The following is a 22,567-nucleotide window of genomic DNA, read 5'->3' on the forward strand; positions in this document are numbered from 1 at the left end:
TGATTTTTTGCAGAGAGGAAGGGAGAGGGATAGTGAGTTAGAAACATCAATGAGAGAGAAACATCAATCAGCTGCCTCCTGCACACTCCCTACTGGGGATGTGCCCGCAACCAAGGTACATGCCCTTGACCGGAATCGAACCTGGGACCCTTGAGTCCGCAGGCTGACGCTCTATCCACTGAGCCAAACCGGTTAGGGCTAGTCATCATCTCTTTAGGTTCCTTTTGGTTTTGCAGAATTAAAAAAATTTTTTTAATGCCTTAGAAGGAATGTTTTAGGGTACCAGGAATATTCTATAGTTTGATCTGGGTTGTGGTCACATCTACAAATATATATAAAAATCATTAAGTATTACATTTAAGATTTGAGCACTTTACCCACTTTAATGGGTGTGTATCATGCCTCTACAAAAAACAATTGAATGTCTCTCTTCAATTTGCCACAGTCCCCAGAACTCCCTATTATAGTCTACCCTGAGTCTATCATTCTTTGATATCATTTGCTTGGTATCTGTAGTCACCATGTGGTGTATAAGTAAGCCACGTCTAGTTCACTCACCTGTAAAATGAATATAGTGATATTTTTACCTGATGAGGCCGTAGTGAAGATTGACTGAGATAACATACATAATTTCTTAGCACAGTGCCCGGTACATAAGTAAGTGCTGAATAAATTGCTCATGTAACATTTATATTATTAAAACAGGTATGTGCTCTTATTTCTCCTCAAAGCAAACCCAATTGTCCCCCTTCCCTGACTCCTCTTGTGTCTCCATCCCTCCCTGCTAGGGAAGATCCAAACTCTGAATGCCAGATGGTGAAAGAGACAGAGACAAGCCTGCAGAGAGGGCCTACATCTACTAATAGATCCAGGGGACCCTTGAGGATAACCCTCAGACCTACCTCAGTGTCCAAGGAAACTCTGGTGAAAGGTGGAGTCCCAATCCTTCCTTTCTTAAGGAGCTCCTTGGGGTGCAAGAAGTGCTGTACTTCCGACATCTGCCCTCAAAAGCTGCATTCTGTCTGCATCCTGGCTAAGGATCCCTGGGACAGTGGGGAAGCTGGAGGGCTTTGAGATGGAGCTGCGGAAATCATGGAAGATGGTACTCTCCCTCCCTGCTCTCTGTTGGCCCAGCCTCTTGGGGGATGCCAGTTTCCCCTGTGTGATGCCCCAAGATCTGCGCCCAGAAACAATGCAGTTAGTGCTCTAGGGTTCTCAGATGCTTTAGGGGGGCCTCTTGCACAGAGAAACTAAGCTCTAGGCAGGATGTGTGGAGAGACAACAAAGACCAATAAAGGCCACTGAGATGGTGAGGGGAGCAGAAAGAATAGGGATGGGGGTTAGAAGGCCATGCTGGGACCTGTCCTGCCCTCTGACTTGCTGTGTGGCCACTGGCAAGTCCCTCTCCCTCTCTATGTCTCCCTTTCCTGATATTAATTATAACAATAGCAATAACAACACCACCAATAAGCAGTAACCGTGATGATGGTGATGATGATGGTGATGATGATGGTAGTGGTGATAGTGGCTCCTAATTTAAGTATGAGGTAGAGGATAAGCCCTTTATGTGTTTGCAGCATAATTTCATCTTTTTAAGTATCCCATGAAGTAGGTCCCATAATTATCTCCACTTCACATGTGAAAAAAAAATGGGAGTCAGAGGGCAAGGACTTATCTAAGACTTCCTAGCGGACAGATTTACAGATACAGGATTCAAACCCTGGTCTGTATGACTCAAAAGTCTAAGGTGGTCTCCTTTGTAGTTGCATCTGTGAAATGGGCAGGTAGCCTAAAGGGTCTTTTAACTTTCTCTCCAGGCTGACCCTGTGGCCTTGGAAAGCCAGTTCCAGTGAGGATGCTCAGAGCCATGGAACACTTACCTGCGCTAAGGGGCTGTGTTTATCATCTCATTTGATCCTCACAACAGCCAAATAAAATAGGTACAGTTATCACCACCTCCATTTTACAGGGTAGGAAACTGAGGCACAGAGAGACCGAGGCAAATGTGCAAAGTTGTACACAGGTGCCAGGATTTGAACCTGGGCAGTCTGGCTCCAGAGCTCACGCTCTTGCACACTCTAACAGCCCGCTGGAGAAAGGGCATCCATAGACTGTGGGCCAGAGACTGTTCCCCAGCCAAGTCCTCTTCAATTCCAAAGGGCCCTGTGAACAGGCCTCACCCTCCACCTTCCCTTCTAGCCCAGAATTCAAAGGCTTGCAGGTCCCTCCCCTGACACTAAGTTGTTTCCATCTCAGCAACCCTGTGCCCTGGAGACCCAGGCCCCTGAGGGGATCAGCCAGTCCAGAGCCATGGGCAGTGCCCAATGAACCCACCCTCCCATACCTGGGCTGGAGATGGTGGCGAATCCCCTGGTGACCCCGCTGGGTCTCAAGTCACAGACACAAACCCCTATTCTGACCTCTCAGCTTCAGCACCAACAGCCACTGCAGACGTCTGCAGTCTGCTATTACACCTTGTGTGGAAGCCACGGTGCTGGTTGCATCTTGCTGCCAGCAGGGCTGCCTTCCTTTTTGGCCTTGGGATCAGTGAGGTGGGGAGGCCGGGTGGGGAGGGGCAGGGGAGGGTGGCTGGCTATTAAGGCCATGGGCTGGCTTCCGCAGGGCTGTGTGATTGGTGAAACAGTGGCCTCTGCCAAAAGCAGTGTGGGTGGTGGGCATTCCTGTGTCACAGTTTCCTCCTGGGCCACTGTTCACTTGAAGTTTCTGATCCTATCAGCTGTGCCCTGGCTCCAGTCCTGACTACCTGGAAGTTCTTTTTGTTCTGAGGACTCCCTGTACGCTGGCTAGTGTAGGGTGGCCCTGGGAATGTGAGGGAAGGGCAGCTGCCATGTGTGCAACTGGCAGGACCCAAGAACAGAGGTTTCTAAGGAATCAGGACACATGGGTGTGAACACTGGGCAGAGGCCAAGGCCAGGAGAGATGGGGAGGGCCTGGGCCAACAGCCCAGATCTCACCTCCTTCAGGAAGCCTTCCTGGACTAGAGGGGGAAATGGCGACAATCTCCCATCCACCCTGTCTCTTGGCCCCATGACACTCCTTGCTTGTTCCCTTATAACATGCCTGATCCTTTCTCTGGGTTTGCAGAGAACAGGCAAAAACCATTTCTTGTTTCCCATGAAGCAGAGCCCACATCCTTTCTCCAACATCACTGAAGAGGGAGTGTTTCCACACGAGTAGTTTCCCAGCTCCCATTTTCCTCTTCATGTGCCGACGTATGTTTTAGTTTAAGCCTTTCAGAGGTGAGGAACTAACCTGACTATTTCATTTTTAAGTGAATTGATATTTTGCTAATCAAAACAGCTCTTATTTGACAAATAGTTGAACATCTATGTCGCAAACATATTATTTAGTCAATGTAGTGACTTCCTTTGTTTCCCAGCCTCTTTCGCTTTTTAAAACCCAGTTTAAGTCACACAGGTACTAGATCAGTGATGGCGAATCTATGACACGCGAACTCATTTTTTTGGTTGATTTTTCTTTGTTAAATGGCATTTAAATATATAAAATAAATATCAAAAATATAAGTCTTTGTTTTACTATGGTTGCAAATATAAAAAAATTTCTATATGTGACACGGCACCAGAGTTAAGTTAGGGTTTTTCAAAACGCTGACACGCCGAGCTCAAAAGGTTCGCCATCACTGTACTAGATGCCTATGTCCAAGCTAGTGCAGGGACCACAGTGCTGGTGGTTCCTGTGGGGTGACTGCTGGGTGGTAATGGGAGGCTCCCCTAAGCATGTTTACTTCTGCTGTCCCTTCACTAAGCAGCATGTTTTAAGCCCGTGCATCCTATTTTCCTGTTTTGTCTCTGATCTTGGCTTAACTCTGTAAGCTCTCTATGACCGTGGTGTGTTTGCTCCTAGTAGCAAACTCCCTCTCCTGTGATTTCATAATGTACCCCACCCAGAGGCCTCCTGATACTTCCTTTACTCAACAAGTGCTAAGCATCCACTGTGTATCAGGGACTAGGGATACAGAGATCGCCAAGACCTGGACTCTGGGCTCAGGGAGATGGTGAACACATTGATTGATACATGTGCTCAGAGAGGTTAGATCACTTCCTCTGGGTCACACAGGTAGGAAGAAATAGGGCATGAACATTACACGTATTTGAGTCAAAGCCCCAAGCAAGCTCTTTCCACCGCCCCTGCCCCTGCCCCTTTGGGGAGTTTGGGATTTAGTGGGAAAGATGTAACTAAACAACCTAATAAAACATGTTATGATACAGAGGCACATCTGAAGAGGCCAGACAGAGGGTAAAGTGATTGATTTTCATGGGGATGGAAGTTACCCTGGGGACAGTTCCAGGGGAGGCGAAACCTGAGAAGGGTCTTCTATTCTCTAATTTAAGAAACAGATAACTCATGTTGTTAAAATTGTGTCTAAAATAAGAGTCAAATGGCCTTGAGTGAGGAGTTCTTCATACACAAAATGCCTGAACATGAAGTTCATGAATGGCGTGCCATCTCTCCACTTTGCACATAACAGGTAATGAGGTCCCCATCCCTGGCGGTAACTAGGAAGAAATTAAAAAGTTACCAGTCAAGGATTCTGGATAAAGCTTTTAGCATTGGGTGCGGTTGTGGAGGAGTTCTTTGGTTCCTTCTAATAATAAGATCCTACCAGTTTAATAGTGAAAGGAAGGCAGGTCCCTTCTTAGTTCTCCCACTGACCTGGGGAGGGCAGGCCAAGGCTGAGGGCAAGACCTGAGGGAGCACAGTGATACCTGGAGCCCAGGAGCCTTTGACTCAGATGCAAGAAATAGTTTTGAGCAAATGCCTACCAGGCTCATGGGTACTGGTTCCTTCAGCAACCCCCATGGAAGCCCCTGAGGCCTCACCAGTCAGCCTGCACAGAGCAGGGAGCACTTGCCCAGGTCACACAGCAGCTTCTGGCAAAATAGGCTTGTGGGTATGGGAAGTTTCCTCTGCCCTGCCAGATGCTGGACTTCCTGGAGGCCACTCCCCAAAGCCCTACAGAGCTGGCCAGAATCCACTTCGTCCAAGTCCCTTGTTTGCAGGGGAGGAGACTGAGGCACAGAGAGAGAAGAGGGAAAGTACCTGCTGGGGGGCCAGTATCACATGAGGCCCTTTATAGACTTCCCTCATCTGTGAGGTGAGAACCATCTCTACTTTGCACATGGGGAAACTGAGAAAAAGTGGCAACGTTCACCTAGGGTCAGAAAGCTCAGACTGGCAGCGTTGGGATTCGAACCCAGCACCTAGTGTGCCTAGTCTGGTGCATTCCGACCAGTTCATAGTGCATTGTCCTCCGTGGTCACTATAACGTTGGAAATATAGGTTATCGTGCTCTCAGTTCGAGTGATGTGGAACTTCCAATATTCACGGTTGGGAAGTTTATTTTAAGAATGAGGATCTGGCAAGAAGGGCGGTCTACCCCTCAGGGACCCTGGCCAAGCTGGGGTACTATCGGGGTGATGGGCTCTGGGTTCCTCTGCACTTCTAGACTTGCTGTGTAGGCAGGGACTCAGGATCTCATTCCAGAATGAAAGCTGAGTGGTGATCAATTATCTGACCACACAAAGAGTGACTGGGGTTCTCCCGTGGTCCTCGGCATACTCAGGAAGGACATTTCTCCCTTCAAGGTGACATTTCTCACTTTAAGACAGGAAGTGGCCCAGGAAGGAAGCCTTTCCTCCTGCTCCTTGTAGATCATTGCTGGGAAGGGCCCTGGTGGCCCCAGCACCCACTTGCCCAGTAACAGCCAGCTGCTCACCTGCCTGTCATCTGCCTGTCCTTGTGGCCTTCCCCGTGACCTCCTTGAAGGCTAGGACCCTGGCTCCCGTATTCCCAGAGTCCAGCACATAATTGGGCTGACAAAGAGCCTGAGTTCAAACCCACTTCCTCTTCGTGTAAGATAATGACCAGAGACCCAGACTGGAGTTTGTGAAGGCCAAGAGTCAATGGGAATCTTCTGGAAGCTAGGAGTCTATGATTTTGAAGAAGGACATTGCTCTTTTGGAAAATGACACAAAATATTCTTCGAGTCTATTTGAGAAATGTCATGAATGAACTGGCAGCCTGTTTAGAGTCAGATTCAAACAATTATGATGGTGTTATGGATTGAACTGTAACCCTTCCTTTCGCAGAGATATGTGGGGATCCTGTAAATATGACCTTACTTGGAGGTAGAGTCTTTACAGAGGCAAGCAAGTTAAGATGAGGTCATTAGGGTGGGCTCTGAGCCAATATAACTGGTATCCTTATAAAGGGGAAATTTGGGCACAGAGTCAGACACTCATGGAGGGAAGATGGTGTGAAGGGGGATGAGGGTATCACACTCAGAAGCCATGGAACTCCAAAGATTGCCACCAAACCGCCAGCAGCTGGGGGAGAGGCCTGGCACAGATTCTCTGCCACGATGCTCAAAAGTAACAACCCTGCCGAATCCATGATGTTGGACATCCGGCCTCCTGGACTATGAGACAACATGTGTCTGTGACTTTAAGCCACTCAGTTTGAGGTGCTTTGTTACGGCAGCCTCAGCAAGCAATACCGATGGCAAACTGTCTATTCCCAGTGCTTGTGAGAGAGACTGACACGGTCCCAGTGGAAAGGGGCCCGGGGTCCTCACAATTTGAGGCTATGTTCCCATTGGGGCCACCAGAACAGAGGACCACTAAGCAGTGCCTGATATCCTAGGCCCCCTGCTGGACACATCAGGATTTCTCTCCCACTCAATCCTTTCAAAATACTCTAAAGGAAGGGCTTCTTACTCCCATTTAAAAGCAGAGAACATTGAGGTGGGAGAGCATGTAAACAACTGCAGGACGGCACAGCAAGGACTGTGAGCTGTGTGGCCAGGCTGTCAATATGGTGCCACATCAACCCTCAACCCCAAGACAGACCTGTGCAGAAGAGCTCCCTGGAATTAATGGTGAGTATCAGAGGTTTGCGATGCATTGACCCAACCTCTTTGCTCTGTCCCCTGTATTTCAGACTGTGGCTGGGGGTGGGGTGTGTGTGTGTGTGTGTGTGTATGGTTTTCTCCATTCTCTCATTGAGGAAAACAGAAAGGAAGGAAATGTTCCAACTGCCTAAGAGGACAAGGTGTTTAAGAAGCCTGGGTACTTTTAAAGCCCCCATTTGTGCAAGCTTTCACCTTTTTCAGAGCACTTCCCATGTACTGTCCCTCCCTCACCCCCCACACTACCACAGCCCCTCTAGTGGGAATTACCGTCCACATTCGAAGGGGGATGAGTTTCTTTGTACACTGGTGTTAGTTATAACCGCCTAATACATTGCTCCAACATGGAAATTCTACTAATCACATTTATTTATAAGAAAGGATGCCTGTAATTTTTACTTAAAAGGTATTTCCACTGAGAATGTTTTGGGTGTTACTGTGGCACAGACTTGGCGTAAAACGTTTCCCATAAATATTCTTAGACTCCATTAACCTCTCTCAGTTCATTTCTCTCTGGATGCTCTGAAGGGATTTCCCGATTCCTGGATCTAGGAGGTGACACTTCTCCACTTAGGCTGCAATGGCACATTTCTCAGTTGCAGGCCTGTAGATCAGGCTCTGGGAGGCTCTTCTTTGGCCAATGGGGATCCAGATGGCTCTGGGGAGGACAATCCTGCCAGTCATGGTTGCTCCTGGCTCCTGGAGCAATACCTCACTCACCTGCATCCCCTGGCCCAGCCCAGGATGGGTGCTGCTGAACGCTTGCTAGCAAGTGGCCTCAACCCCAGACTTAGAAATGCAGATATAGCTGAGTTGGATTGCTGGTTCCCCAGTTTCCTCAACTCCCACGGCATTTTGCTAAAATCGTGGACTTGAGCCAGACCTCCTGGGTTTGAATACCACTTTGGATAAGTGAGTTTAATACTCTTTGCTTCAGTTTCTCCTTTTATAAAGGTAGGAATAGTGTTTGTGACTACCTTATGGGGCTGTTGTGAAGACTACATTATTAATATTTTTAAAGCACTTAGAATAGGGCCTGGCACATAACCCACACTGTCTTAAGTGATTGCCATCCTAATTGCTATTATTGTTATTCTTTCAGTCAACATGGATTGTGTGGAGTCAAGATGGATCAGCTTTGCTACTTACCTGCTGAGCTACCCTGGGTGTTTTACTTAACCACTCTGTGCCTATTTTCCTCTACTGTGAAATGGGAACAACAAAACTGCATATGTTGCAGGTTGGTGGTGAGGACAGAGGGCATGTCCTTTCCTGGCTCATGGTAAGTACTTAGTAAATCCTAGATCGGGGTGGGCAACCCCTGGCACGCGTGCCAAACATGGCACGCCAGTAACTTTTGCTGGCACACGAAACCCTCTCTTACAATCTTCCATTTACAATTTTTTCTTAATATCGACTTTTTTATTTTTCAGATAAATTCAGTGTAGGTGCATCTTAGATAAATAAATAATTTTACATAACAAATTATCTTAAAGACCATAGACATGGATTGACAAGAGAAGGGAAGAGCAATTTCTATGCCTCTGCCTTAACTCTCCTTGCCTTCCTAGATCCGACCAGTGTTTTGGTTTCATCCACATACGCTTGTGAATCCTTGTTCTCAGTGATGAATTTTGTTAAGTCTCATAATAGGAGTAGCCTGACGGATGAAAGTAGCTCGTACATATCTCTGAAGGTCACGAAATATAAACCTGATGTAAAATCTCTGTCATCAGTGATGCAGCAGCAAAAGTCCCACTGATAATATCAAACGGAGTCATAAAGTTTTCTGTCGGACTATCAGTGTACATGTATACATTAAAAAATAAATGTATTTTTCATCATCATATACTGTGTTTTTGTTGCTCGAATTTTATTATTTCTTCAAGGTTCTTCACATACGTACACCTTAAGAGATATCAAGTAGACGTAACATGTTCTCAAAAAATTAGGGTTGGCACGCAGAAGAATTTTGAGTCAGAGATTTTGCTGGTTTTGGCACGCACTCACAGAAAGGTTGCCCACCCCTGTCCTAGATACTGTTATTATCATCTATATCACTGGTGTTACTAGGATTCCTGGGTCAGGCCAGGCCCTCCACTGCTGCCTGGGAGGAACTCATTATAACCTTGGACAGATCTACTAGCATTTGGAGCCTTGTCAGCCATTCCTATGCTTTCCCTAGATTCTCCCTGACCACTCCCCAGCACTGCAGACCAGGAACTTTGACCCAGCTCTTCCTGGCACACCTGTCACCTGCCAGTCCTCTCTCAGATGCAGAGAAATGTTTTCCAAACATTCATTAGATTGCTAGGACCCTCCAATAGTTTTGCCACTACACATAGACTATAATTCAAACTTTGCATGGGGTGCTTCTAGGCCCGGCCCAATCGGCCCTGGGCAGTCAGTCATTCCTCTGCATGCATCACCCATGTGGGGCCTTTGCTCACTCCTCCCAGCCCACCGCCCTCCATGCTCTTCTTCAAGCCCTGGACCTCTGCATGTCTGGCTGCTTCTACCGGTGAGAGCTCTGGTTAAAGTTCCCTCCTCAGAGACTGCCCATCACTCCCCACTGCCACCCTGTTTTGTTTTCTTCAGTCTTGTGATGCCCTGAACCTATCTTCTTTATTTATTTGGTCACCTGTTTGCTGGAGTGTCAGCACCATGAGGACAGGAGTCATGTCTGTTTCATTCCCAGGGCACCCGGGGTGAATAAAAGCATAACAGTGACTGCACATAGAGGGTGCTCTATAAACACGAGTAAACAAATAAACCCTGGCTCCAAGCCTCCTTTAGGGAAGAGAGAATGCATCTCTTTATATAATGAAAGAGGTTGAGCCCCACGGTGAAAACTCCACTGCCGTTGCCAGCCATGGGCCTGAGAAGCCTCTCACTCATCTCGGGAGGAGGAGAGGGGAGGTGTCACCTCCCCCTCTGACAGGGTGGCTCATCGATGGCTCTCCTCAACCTCCTTACCCACCCACGCCTGTCAAAAGCTGCTGGGTTTAAATGCCCATGTTTCTGTTCTGTATTATCAATTGTTTAATATTCAAGAGACGGCATTAAATAAATATGTGAGCAATTATGTAATGTGTTTGCAAACAATCGGGTTAGTCCCAGAGTGCTTGGGTGAGAAACAAAACTTCAGCAAAGCAAGAGGTCTGGGTGATCTTCCAGGGCTGGGGACAGAGGCGCCTGGCCAGGCTGCCTGTGTGCTCCCTCCCTGATTCGGTCTGGAGTTACTTATCTTCCTTGCCCGGGCAGTGTGGGATAATAGGAAGCGAGCTCAGGATCTTGGAGGTGCATCCTGGCTCTCCCGCCTCCTGGCTGGCAAGGGAGGTCTCAGTCTGCTCATCTGTGAAAGGGTTAGAGACGCCTCCTGGGAAGTCAGACAAGATCATGACTCTGAGCTCTGGCTCAGAGGATGTTCTTGCGGAAGGTAAGTTGGGTCTGATGCTGGAAGATAAGCAGTGTGAGCTCTGGTCCTCAACAGGGGTGGGCGTGGGGGTGTGGGGCATGGACTTCGGGGTTCGGAGATATATAACATAAGGTAAACTGAGCAAGGCAATAACAGAGGCCCTCCCAAAGGGCTTCAGGATACAGAGGAAGATGTGCTTAATCCAGGCTAGGAGCCAGAGAACTCTCACAGAGCTGCCATGTCAGCCGGCTCTGGAAGGCTGAGTGGCATTTTGACCCCAGAGAGAGGGCTGCCCATTTAACTAACCTGCACTGGGCACCTCGTATGCCTATTCATTCCACAGCATTTATTGAGCACCCACTATGTTCCAGCTACTCTGCTAAGCACTTTACATGGATCATCTTTGCTTGACTAACACAAGGAGATGCTTCACTGTCCCCATTTTACAGGTGAGAGAACAGACTCGGTTCACTGTGTGAAGTGATGCTGTCCTCCTCCTTTGCATTCTATGCCTATTCCCTATGCAAACGCAAAAGGGATGTAAGGGAATTTTCCCAAAGCAGCACAATGGTGCATAAATAATTCATGTGTCCCTGCCAGGGTGACACAGGAAAGTTCACTGCTGTCAAACCCTGCTTTCCTGTTCGGTTGAACCTCCATTAGTAGCCCCCCCAAAGTGCCCTCTTCCCACATCTATCCCACCCCCAGCAAAACCCCAGTCTTCAACTCACCCCTCCATGTGTCAGGTTAAATGAAAGGCGTTGGGGGTTTGGAAAGTGGGGCCCATGTCTTGCTGGCTCTGGGGACGGGGTGATGAAGTTCAGCTGTGGAAAAGGGAGATGGCATTGATTAGGGGTGGGTGACTTGATGAGGACCTGAGTCAGGAAGGGGTAGGAAGGGAAGACTGGTGTGGAGTATCCTGTGTGCTGGCACTGGGCTGGGGCCAGAGTTGGGTAGGGATGGAGATAGAAGAGAAGCAGGGGCACCCTTCTCCTCACCTACCTTGTAGGGGCTGACCCAACCAAATGGGGACCCAGCCCCTGCCTCCCCCATCAAAACTTGCCTGGTGGGCATCACCCCTCTCTGGCTCCGTCTTGGGAAAGCAAGTCCACCTGCTGTCAGGGGTGTCAAGCTGGGGTCTCTGTCCTCTGTCTGCTGGTTGGGGTAGCCTGCCAGGGCAGGGGTGTGGTAAAGTGGTCATGCGAGTATGCTTTGGAGAGAGACAAGAGTCCCTGGGCTCAGTGGCTTAACCTTTCTGAACCTCCATTTCCCCAACTTCAGGAGAGAGATAATACCTATTTTTATGAGCATTCCCGTGTGTGTGTGTGTGTGTGTGTGTGTGTGTGTGTGTGTGTCTATGGGTCTGTGTCTGTGGTGGTGTAGGTTTATGCACTTTTATCACATATGTAGTTTTATGTAACAACCACTATAATCAGGACTGTTCCATCACATGTTTACTGAGTCCAACCCTTTATAGTAACATTCATTTCCACCCCACCTTCAATCCTAAGCCCTGGCAGTGATGAAACTGTTCTCCATGTCTAGAATATTGCTCATCCAATGATGTTCTATAAGTGGAATCACACTATATGTAATCTTTTGGGATTGACTTTCTGATTCAGAATAATTCTCTGGAGATTTATCCATCCAGTTGTTGTGTGTATCAATAGTTATTTTTTTTTTTTATTGCTGAATGCTATTCATGGTAGATGTACCGTTTGTTTAATCATTCATCCACAAAAAAACATCTGGGTTATTTCCAATTTGGGGCTATTATGAGTAAAACTCCTATAAATACTTGAGTATAGGTATTTTGTGTAGACATAAGTTCTCATTTATTTCGGATAAATGCCTCAGAGTGTAATTGTTGGGTTGCATGGTAGTTGCATGTCTAGTTGTGTGTGTTTTTAAAAAGAAACTTCCAAACTTTTACAGAGTGGCTGTACCATTTTACATTTCCACCAGCAGTGTGTGAATCATCCAGTTTTTCAGAATCCTCATCAACATTTGGTGGTGCTATTTTTTATTTTAGCCATTCTGATAAATATGTAATATCTCATTGTGGTTTCAATTTGCAATTCTCTAATGACTAATGATGCCAAATATCTTTTCATGTGCTTATTTGCCATCTGTAAATATACTCGTTGGAGAAATGTTTCTTCATGAACTTTGCCTATTTCTTAAATTGGATTGTTTGATTTTTTTTACTGTTGAGTTTTAAAATATATGTCAGATATCAGTATTTTGTCAGATTTTGTGGTTTGCAAATATTTCCCTCCAGTCTGTAGCTTATCTTTTTCCATCCTTTTAACAGAATCTTTTGTAGCACAAAAGCTTTTAATTTTGGTGAAGTTTAGTTTATCATCTTTTTTATCATCTTTTTTCTTATGGATCATGTTTTTGGTGTCAAGTCTAAGAAAGCTTTGCCTAGCTCTAGATCTTGAAGATTTCCCCCTTACATTTTTTTAAACTAGAAGTTTTAGTTTTACATTTAAATCTGTGGTCCAGTTTGAGTTAATTTTTGTATAAGGTGCAACATTTAGGTAGAAGGTTTTTTTGTGTGGTGTGGTGTGTGTGTGTGTGTGTGTGTGTGTGTGTGTGTGTGTGTGTGTTTTAACCCATGGATGCCCAATGACTTCAGAACCATTGGTTGAAAAGATTATAATTTTTCCTTCATTGAATTGTTTTTGTACCTTCGTTAAAAATTGGTGTGGCTTATTTGTATAGGTTATTTCTAGATCCTCTACTCCATTCCATTGATCTATATGTCATCTCTCTGTCAGTACTACACAGTTTTGATTTTTGTATAATAAATCTTGAAATCAGGTATCTTTATTCTTTTTCAAAACTATTTCAGCTATTTTAGCTCTTTTACATTTCCTGTATAAATTTTAGAATAACAATTTCTATATCCACAAAAATTTTGCTGAGATTTTGGTAGGAATTGCAGAGAACTAACATCTTAATTTTGCTGAGTCTTCCAATCCATGAACACACTATGTCACTTCATTTATTTAGGCATTCTTTGATTTCTTTTATCAGTGTTTTGTAGTTTTCAGTATACAAATCTTGTATACAGAAATGCAATAGATTTTTCTATGTGTCTTGTATCCTATGACCTTCCCAAACTCACGTATTAGTCCTAGGAGGTTTTCTTTTTTTGTAGATTCTTTGGGATTTTTAATGCAGAGAATGAAGTTACCTGCAAACAGGAGCAGTTTTAGTTCTTCCTTTCCAATCTTCATGCCTTGGCTTATCTCAGTGGTCGGCAAACTGCAGCTCGCAAGCCGCATGTGACTCTTTGGCCCCTTGAGTGTGGCTCTTCCACAAAATACCATGTGTGGGCGCGCATGTACAGTGCGATTGAAACTTCGTGGCCCATGTGCAGAAGTCGGGATTTTGTGGGAGAGCCACACTCAAGGGGCCAAAGAGCTGCATGTGGCTCGCGAGCCGCAGTTTGCCAACCACTGGCTTATCTTATTGCATTGGCTAGTAATTGAATATTAATGATGAGAATTGATACCTTGCCTTGTTCCTAATTTTAGGGAAAGCATTTAGTCTTTAACCATTAAATATTATGTTAGATGTATTTTTTTGTAGGCATTCTTTATCAAGTTGACAAAGTTCCCTTCTATTTCTATTTTTCTGAGCATTACCTCATAAATCAGTGTTGAATTTTATGAAATGTTTTTTCCTGATTTGATGGATGTGATCATATGAATTTTCTTCCTTAGCCCATTAATATGGTGGATTATATTTGTTGATTTTAAAATGTTGAACCAACCTTGCATTACTGGAATAAACTCTACTTGGTCATAAGGGATAATTGTTTTTACATTGTTGAGTTCTATTTGCTAATGTCTCATTCAAGATTTTCACATCTATATGTATGAGGGATGTGGGCCTGTAGTTTTTATTTTTATTTGTTGCACTGTCTTTGTCTGGTTTTGATATCAGGGTAATTCTAGCTTTATGAATTGAACTGGAAAGTGTTCCCTCCTCTTCCATTTACTTAAAGACATTGTGTAGAATGGGTGTTATTTTTTTAAAAAATTTAGTAAAATTCTCCAGTGAAACTATCTGGTTTGGAGGTTTAATGTAATATGTTAAAATTTAAGTCTACAATTTTATTTTCTGTTTTCTGTTTTTTCTACATACACTTACAATCATATCTAAAAGTTTTATTTTTTTTGCTTTAATCATCAAACATAATTTAGAAAGCTCAACTGGAGAAAGAATTTCTATTGCATTTACCCACATTTTTGCTTACTAGATTCTTTTTTCTTTCCTGGTATTCTAAGATTCCTTTAAAAAAAGTTTTTCCCTTTCTGTTTGTAGATGTGGGGAAGCATGGGACTTTGTTGGAAAGTCTGTAAGGAGAATTCTCCAAAAGGTTGGGGACCTCTAGGGGGAGCCTTGCTGAAGGCAGCAGCCCCTGCCTTGATTTTTCCAAACAAGTCCGAACCCCTGGGTATTCTACTGGAATCTCTATGTTTAGTCTATAGACCCAACCTTGTAGAAGCATGTGCTTTCTCAAGGATACTTACCCTGTTGATTGTATCTAGAGGTTAATTTTAGTTCAAGCTGTTGTTACAATAAAAGTCTAAGGAGGCAAGTGAATAGGGCTGTTTGGTGCCTATAGCCAAGCAGCCCCTTAGCCTTCTCTTTTACAGAAACATGTGTCAGAGTAATTCATCCATCACTTAGGGTCTGCTGGTCAGTCCTGGCATGTAAAACTTCTTTTAGCATTGTTTTAGGTTGATTTTCTAGCAACAAATTCTCTTAGTTTTCCTTCATCTAAGAATGTCTTGATTTTCCCTTAATTCTTAAAGAATCTTGTTGGTGGATATAGAATTCTTACTTGACAGTTCTTTCCTTTCAACATTTGAAAAAAATGTTGTGCCGCTTCCTCTTGGCCTCCATGATTTCCTATGAGAAATCCACTGGCATTCAAATTGTTTCCCCCTGATAAGTGGGTTATTTCTCTCTCACTGCTTTAAAGATTTTAGTTTTGTTTTTACTTTTCAGGAATTTAACTACTTTGTATCTTGGTGTGGATTAATTTGGGTTTAGCCTCTTTGGAGTTTTCTCAGCTTCTTGAATCTGTAGGTTTATGGTTTTTTGTTTGCCAAATTTGAGACGTTTTTAGAAATTTTTTTTTTCAAGTACCTTTTCAGCTCCACTCTCTTTTTCATTTTCTCTCAGGAGTTCAATGACATACACATTAGATTTTTTTGTTATACTCTCATAAAAAAGTAAAAGTCTATTTTACTTTGTTATCCAGATTAGATAATTCTTATTGTCCTAAGTTCTAGTTCAATGATTTCTTTTCTCTGTTCCCTCCAGTTCACTGTTAAGCACATCCACTGAGTTTCTAACAAAATTTCAGTTATCATATTTTTCAATTCTAAAATTTCCATTTGGTTCCTCTCTCTGTCTTCTATTTCACTGCTGGGTCTTTCTATTTTTTAAATTTGTTTCAAGTGTGTTCATAACTGATCCTTAAAGTATTTTTATGATGGCTGCTTTAAAAATCTTTGTCAGATAAAATAACATCTCTGAAACCTCAAAGTTGACATCTACTGATTGTCGTTTGACATTCAATTTGAGATCTTTCTAGTTCTTGGTATAAATAAATTTCAATTGAAACCTGGGCATTTGGGATATTATGTTATGGCCTCTGGATCATATTTAAACCTTCTACCAGTATTTCAGCTGGCTTCCTCTGACATTACTGCAGTATAGGAAGGGGGGTTGGGAACTCCAGCTCTGCATTAGGCTTCCACTGATACCTCCCTGGATTGGAAGGGTAGGAGTGCCTTGTTGTTACTCTACTGACACCATGGGTTCTGGGGGGTGAGGTCTTGTTACCACCTGGTGGGGAACGAAAGTCCTGACTCCGTGCTTCTCCTTCTCTGACACCATCCCAGTGGTGCCTCATTGTAGCCTGATGAAAGTAGAAGTCTAGTTTCTCTACTGGATCTTGCTGGCGGGAGCAGGGGGCACAGTGTTTTTATGGTGTTTGGCTGATAGAGCAGTTTTTATCTAAAAGTGTTGCCCCTTCCTTGTATGCATATATGCATGGCCCTGTGGACACAGACAATGGGGTGGTGAGGGCCTGGAGTAGGGGTGGGGGCAGGCTGGAGGGGGTCAATGGGGGTTTAAGGGGGACATTTGTAATACTTTCAACAATAAATAATTATTAAATAATTATTAAAAAAATAAAAGTGTTGCTCCCTTTCTTGTTCTTTGGCTAGAGAGAGCAAACTTCCGTTGATGTCTTGTCTTGTCTTTTGTTTTTTTTGTGTGTATTTTGCTTACTCATTGGCATTTCCTCATTTCTTGCTTCTTTAGCTTTAACTCTGGGATATGTGAGACAAAAGAAAGCCCAGGAACTCACTACTGTGTTGGGTCTGCAGATCCATAACAGGTCTGTCTTCTTTCTCTCTCTCTTTCAGAGATTTTTTTGGTTTGTTCTGCATTTTTTTTTAATATAGTTTTTTATTTTTTAAAATCTTTTCCCCCATTGACTTCTCCCAGCCCACCATGCCCCCCACCCTAGGCCTTCACCACCGTATTGTCTGTGTCCCTGGGTTATGCATATATGCATACAAGTTCATTGGTTGATCTCTTCCCAACCACCCACCCTCCCCTGCCTTCCCTTGAGGTTTGACAGTCTGTTTGATGCTTCTATATCTCTGGATCTATTTTTGTTCATCAGTTTATGTTCTTCATTAGCAGAGTTTCTTATTTATTTATTTATTTATTTATTTATTTATTTATTTATTTATTTTAGAGGAAGGGAGAAAGAAAAACATTGATTTGTGATGCCCCGACTGGCGGATTGAACCTGCAACCTAGGTATGTTCCCTGACCAGGAATCAAACCTACTATCTTTTGGTGTATGGGACGATACTCCAACTAACTGAACCACACTGGTCAGGGCTAATGTTTGTTTTTTAATATATAATGTTCAAGAGTTTTAGTTGCACTTGGTGAGTGGAAGAAGGAGAAGTACCTCTACTCCATGCTCCTGGAAGCAGAAGTCCACTTAAAAACCTTTCAACAAGTACTTCCTAGTTCCCTGAAGTTTTACAGAATCACCTATCTTCTTGACACTGCTAATCAAATCATATTTTCTGAAATGCTTGTCATTTCCCGTGGGATTCCAGCCTTCTACCTGACTTGAGTCAGAGCCTACCTGTCCAATAGGAGACAAGAGGAAATGTGGACTTTTATATGTGGTAATGCGTGACTTGAAGCAGAGCCCCAAAGTTGTCAATTTGTTAAAATTAGAAACCTAATTGGATTTCTTTCAGGGTCTCCAGGTCTAGCTCTCTTATGTTTCTTCAGGGGAATACAGGAATCTGAGCAGTGTTTCTAATCATAAGTGGCTTAAGCCAGGATGTGAAAGTTCATAACTTTGCCTCATTCCTCAAGGCAGCTGGTTCCTCCCACTGGTCTGTGCATTACCATTTACGCATTAAGAGGCTCTCAAGTGTGGGCCTCATCTCCTCCCTTCCCCAGCTCTGGGATGTGGGAAGCACCCACCATTTTTTTTGTGTTAAGTGTCTGGCTTCCAGAGAACAGTGACTTGTCCAAACCCACTTAGTTCCACACTAGAAGAGCCTGGTGCACACCAAGGCCTTGTGACTCTGGCACCAATGTCATTTTTGAGGCTCTACCCTGTCTGGCCCCAAATCTTCTCTGTATTTTTATCTAGGTCAGCAGTTCTCAAAGTGTAATCCACATGCCCCTGAGGGTTCCTAAGACCCTTGTAGGGGGGCTGAGAGGTCAAAATTATTTTTCTAATAACACTAGGATGCTATTTGCATCCTCACTGTGTTGATATTTACACTGCTAGTGCAAAAGCAATGGTGAGTAAGTCTGCTGGTGCCCTAGTGCAAATCAAGGGAGTGTCACAAAATTGTACAGCAGTTATTCTACTCTTTCATTGCCACACAGTTGCGGTACAAAAATGCCAGCCTCACTTAGGAATATCCTGGGTGAAGCAGGAAAAATGATTAATTTTATTAAAGCTTGACCCTTGAGAACATGAAGTGGGAAGTATGCATAAAATATGTCTGCTGCACACCAAATTATGATGGGTGTCGGAGGAAAAGTTTTTGTGTGATCGTTTGAGTTGTGAGCTGAATTAGCCTCTGTTTTCATGAAACGCTATTTTTTTTACACAAGGGAACCACCGACAGATAAATGAAGGTTATTCAGACTTGGATGTTTGGCAGAATTTTCTCAAAAAGTGAACAAAGTAAGATTATTGCTTCAAGGAAAACAACTGACAATTTTTGTTGCTAATGATAAAATTTGAGATTTCAAAGTGAAAATCAGAATTTTGGAAAACTTATATTTGGTATCATGAGCTTGATAGCTTCCCAGGATGTAAAAACACTTCTGATGAGGTCAGTGGTGAGATTCCAGATATGACTTTAAAAAATCGTATATAACAAAATATTAGAAAGATCTATGCAATTCAATGAGCCAATATTTTCTAAATGGCCAATGAATGATGTTATGAAAGCATGCATAGGTAACAGATTCCTTGACGTGTAAGGTAGAGAAAATGGACTTTAATTCACAGCAGGTAAAATTTATTGAGATAGCTTCAGATTCTTCATTGCAATTAATTTTGAAGATGCTATCATGGCCTGAACTGCGTCCCCTCTAAAATTCACGTGTTGTAGTCCTAACTCCCCAGTATCTCAGAATGTGACTGCATTTGGAGATAAGGCCTTTAAAGAGGCGATGAAGGTAAAACGAGGTCATTTCAGGTGGGCCCTAATGGACTGATGTCCTTATAAGTAGAGGAAATTGGGACACACAAAGAGACACCAGGGATGCGTGTGCACAGAGGAAAGGCCATGTGAGGACACAGTGAGAAGACAGCCCACACAAGCCAAGGAGAGAGACCGCAGAAAAAACCAATCCTGCTAAGGCCTTGATCTTGGACTTCAAGGTTCCAAAACTGTGAGAAAATACACTTCTGTTATTAAAGCCATCCAGCCTGTGACATTTTGTTACGGCATCTGTAGCAAACTAATACACTATCACTTGTTGAGTTTGGGTGTAGTATTGAAGAAAAAAATCTATAATTATCTGAAAAGGTTATTAAAATACTTCTCTCTTTTCCAACCACATATCTCTGTGAGGCTGGAACTTCTTCATATACATTAACCAACACATCATATAGCAATAGATTGAATGCAGAAGCAGATGAGAACCCAGCTGCCCTCAATTAAGTCATTAAAGAGATTGGTAAAAATGTAAAACATTACTCTTCTCACTAATTTATTTTTGGTTTGTAGAATACAGTTATTTTTCATAAAATATGTTGTATATGGTACCATAGTGAGTTTATGATTGATATTTTAAATGAATTAATAAATATTGCCCTAACTGGTTTGGCTCAGTGGACAGAGCGTTGGCCTGTGGACTGAAAGGTCCCAGGTTCGATTCCAGTCAAGGGCATGTACCTTGGTTGCCGGCACATCCCCAGTAGGGGGTGTGCAGGAGGCAGCTAATCCATGTTTCTAACTCTCTATCTCTCTCCCTTCCTCTCTGTAAAAAATCAATAAAATATATTAAAAAAAATAAAAATAAATATTAAAACCCCAGTTTTAACTTCTAACATGGTAAATATTATGCAAAGTATTCACATAAACAAATCTCCTTGGGGGAGTTCTCAATCATTTTTAAGAACATAGAGGGTCCTGAGACAGAAGGTTTGAAAATGACTGATTGAGGTCAGTGTTTCCCAAACCTGGGTCAATTGAATATACTGTCAAGACGGTTAGTATCTGTCCTTTAATCGATCTCATGTGTTTTTTTTCTTAATAACTTGATTGATTAAAACATAAACATTATTTTTAAAGGAAACTTTGTCACTACCATCAATGGAAAACCAATGCTACGCACCACAGATAAAAGATGACTGCATCAGAGAAATGCAATAAGATGTCCTTCCATTGAGTGGACCTGGTTGTCCCCTTAAGACCCTGAGTTTGCTCTCTGCTCAGAGTTTAGCCAATGTTTAGAGGGGACGAGGCTGTAATTACAGATGCACTAGTTCCTTTTGCCTTGATGTGACCTGGAAGACTGAAAGAGAACTGAAAACAGACTAGTTTTCCTATCAGGTGATGGGCTGATCTTGCATACTACCTAATATCCTCAGAGACACATACGTCACACTTAGGGACACTCAGATTTAAAGGCAGAGACTGAAAGGTGGGGGAGCTGTTCCCTTCACAAACCCTGCCTCCTCAAAGGTGGGCACGGCGGAAGGTGCTACTTGTGCTCACAGGCCCAAGATCACTGACCTCTGCAGCTAAGCTTGAGAAACGGCATACTCTAGCTCAGCGGTTGCCAACCTTTTGGACCTCACGGACCACCAGTGGTCCGCGGACCACCTCTTGGCGACCACTGCTCTAGCTCAGGCAAGCCCATGAGATGTTCTTTGTCGCAACTCTCCTCAAAAATCAGTTTATGGCCTGCAGACACCTTAACTCAAGCTTGTGCATCTCCACTCTTGATGCAATCCCTCTTCCAAATATGTTTTCCCTCCCGTGTTCCTTTTCTAAGTAAATGGCACCATGGCCAGGAATGTTCCCAGCAACATTGTTTGCAGGAGCTGAACCCTGGAAACAACCCTGGAAGACTGTGGTATCGTCATGCCAGGAAATTTTATATAGCAACGAGAATGCATCAGCTCCAGCAACAGCCACCACATGGATAAGTCTGAGAAACAATGTTGCCTGGAAGAAGCAAGTCTCAGAAGATTGCAAACTATGTAATGCTATTTCAAAGAACTAAAACAAAAGCAGAACTAAACTATAGGTAGTGTAAGCATACACCCACGAGATAAAAATGTTTAAGAAAAACGGCACATGGGAATTCTATGTGCTTTCTGCTCAGTTTTGCTGTGAACCTAACACTGCTCTAAAATTACAGTCTATAGGAAAAAAAAAAAGCAAGGAAATGATAAACAGGATAATCTTTCCTGTGGAAGAAGCAGAGATTGAGATGGGGACACTCACACTCTTAGGAATACACAAAATAATTGCTGTCATTCAGTTCTTGGGTTGGGTGGTAGGTCCATGATATACATTGTATTATCAAACTAATATATATGTTACATAATTTCTTTTGCACATGTCAAAATATATAAGAACATAATAAAAGACAAAATGTGCAGCCTCTGAGCTAGTAATTTTGCTTATGAACATATTCTAATGGAAATAATTGGAAATGCAAACATTTTAGTCATAAAGATGTTCATCAGTGTTTTCCCTTTTAAATCATGGCAATAATTTGGACACAATCTTAATATCCAACCCTAGGGGGTTAGTTCAGTAAATTACTGAGCAGCCATAAAATAGAAGATTATGCATCTATCAAAAATCATGTTTTCAAATAATTTTGAATGACCCAGGAAAATGTCTTAATACCATCAAGTGAAAAAAGCCACATAGATAATGGAAATAAAACAGGATCTCAATTTTCCTGACCCCAACAAGAAACCTATGTTTATAGTATATATATATAAAGACATAATGATGAAATATATAACATTGAAAGATATCGTGTTCTCCAAATATCAACACTTGGTGGAGTTAAGATTTTTGGTTCTTCTATAAAAAGCTTATATATATTCCCCATTTTCTATAGTAAACATGCATGTAGGAAAACATGCTAGCACATGGCATGTTAGTATAAGAAAACCAGCTTGCCCATTTTCTAGCACCACCCTCAGAGCTCCCTCTTCTTAAATGATTACCCACCTGCCTCCGGAGGCTGGAGTTTAGTGCCTGATAGTTGTCCATCAGCCTGACTCCATCAGGGGACTAGAGAGGGAGGAAGGAGGCATCTGACAGCCCCTCAGCTCACCCCCTCCTTCCCAGCCTTCAGTCTCTGGACTAAAGCACCCCCTCAGATTGCCCCCCTCACCCACCTCAGTCTGATCCTACACAGCCCCTCTGTGCAGGGTCAACTACTGAAAACGGAGGAAGGGGCCAGGTTCCTGGGCTTTGCCTGGCTCTGCCCAGCCACCAGCCTCTCTACACAACTAGAGCCACACAACTCCTCCCCGGGGCGGGGGCCAGGAATGGAGGGACAGAACCGTGGACAGCTCCACTCCAGGCCAGGGCTTGGGGCCTGCTAGGGATTCCTCCTTCCTGAGGTTCCCC

The 22,567-nt window shown here is 43.5% G+C and overlaps 1 protein-coding gene across 4 annotated transcripts in view; it reads right to left on the reverse strand.

Moving 5' to 3' along the window:
• The window catches only part of ATP2B2 (ATPase plasma membrane Ca2+ transporting 2), a 367,475-nt gene that overhangs the window by 200,163 nt on the left and 144,745 nt on the right, over positions 1 to 22,567 (reverse strand). Inside the window, exon 3 of one of the 4 annotated variants that reach the window (XM_036332173.1) lies at positions 11,099 to 11,191. The exons of the other annotated variants lie outside the window; for them this stretch is intronic. The gene's annotated coding sequence lies outside the window, so the exon portion shown is untranslated. The remainder of the gene's footprint in view (positions 1 to 11,098; positions 11,192 to 22,567) is intronic. 4 annotated transcript variants of the gene reach the window in all.

This window comes from Myotis myotis, unplaced genomic scaffold (genome assembly GCF_014108235.1).
Source record: "Myotis myotis isolate mMyoMyo1 unplaced genomic scaffold, mMyoMyo1.p scaffold_m19_p_13, whole genome shotgun sequence".
NCBI classification, from domain to species: Eukaryota; Metazoa; Chordata; class Mammalia; order Chiroptera; family Vespertilionidae; genus Myotis; species Myotis myotis.